Source organism: Pteropus alecto, unplaced genomic scaffold, assembly GCF_000325575.1.
Source record: "Pteropus alecto unplaced genomic scaffold, ASM32557v1 scaffold20, whole genome shotgun sequence".
Classification (NCBI taxonomy): domain Eukaryota; kingdom Metazoa; phylum Chordata; class Mammalia; order Chiroptera; family Pteropodidae; genus Pteropus; species Pteropus alecto.
Window position 1 is genome coordinate 27,167,831 of NW_006436298.1, and position 1,093 is coordinate 27,168,923.

The 1,093-nt window shown below is 39.2% G+C and overlaps 1 non-coding gene across 1 annotated transcript; it reads left to right on the forward strand.

Annotated features, from left to right (window-relative positions):
- The first annotated feature begins 304 nt into the window (after positions 1 to 304).
- LOC112480708 lies at positions 305 to 423 on the forward strand. The gene has a single exon (XR_003046759.1). It is a non-coding gene; the product is annotated as a 5S ribosomal RNA (ribosomal RNA).
- The last annotated feature ends 670 nt before the right edge of the window (positions 424 to 1,093 follow it).

Here is a 1,093-nt window from a genome sequence, read left to right on the forward strand (position 1 = left end):
TGCAGGCTATTTGTTAACCTTCGGTCTAGATGTCACTTCCTCAGAGAGGCCTTCTAAACAACATTCTCTAAAGAGGCCTTCCTCAGTTACTTTTTCTAGTTACTGTGTTTATTTTCTTCAGAGTAATGATCATAATTTACAGTTACCTCATTTTACTTGTCTTACTTTTCTTCTGTCTTTTCTCCCACTGGAAGGTAAGCTCCTTCATAAGCTGACATGATGAAAGATTTGGAAAAGTTAAGAATTTTGTTAAAAGTAAATTTTGTAGGATTTTTAAAAAGCAATTAAAAATTATCAGTAAAGTGTCTGTGGCCATGCCACCCTAAACACACCCGATCCCATCTGATCTCGGAAGCTAAGCAGGGTTGGGCCTGGTTAGTACTTGGATGAGAGACCACCTAGGAAGACCAGGTGCTGTAGGTGTAAAAAAAAAAAAAAAATTACTAGTAAAGCATATAAGTTCCACAGAAAGGAAATAAAATCATAGTATCCTATTGCCACATTATTATCGATTTCAATATATATAGTGACATAATTTTATTGGAGTGGTAGGGGTGAAAGCAGTATGTGAATGCTAAATGCCCCTGTGGAAGTGGGCATTATTGATCCGACATCCACCACCTTTCCCCCTTTGCATATGGCTACGTAGTCCAGGTGTAGCGGTTGGGCTCATTAATCTAAATTCATTAGTGTAATCCAATCCCTTTGCCACTCTAATAAATTGATAGATGGGCAGGCCTAAGCCAAAAAATTTTTGGTATTCCCTAGACCATAGGGGATGGTTCAGGAATGAACATATTACTCAGTCTATAGTATAGAGATCTAATAGGTTGTCAAGGAATTCAGAAAAGGGATGTCCTTATTGTAATGTGAAAGATCAGAGAATGAACCTCTTTCTTCCTCTGGATGTTGGGTGTGTCAGTGTGAAACCAGGAACTGTTATAGATTGTTAGCCCCACAAGAGAAGCAGTCTAAGGTTGGAACCATCACACAAGGGAGAAGGGAACTAAGAGAACCACAGAGAAATGGAGCTAGAGCCGCTGAACAAAGCTGACTCGGGTTCATCAGAAACTGTGGAAATCAATGCATTTCG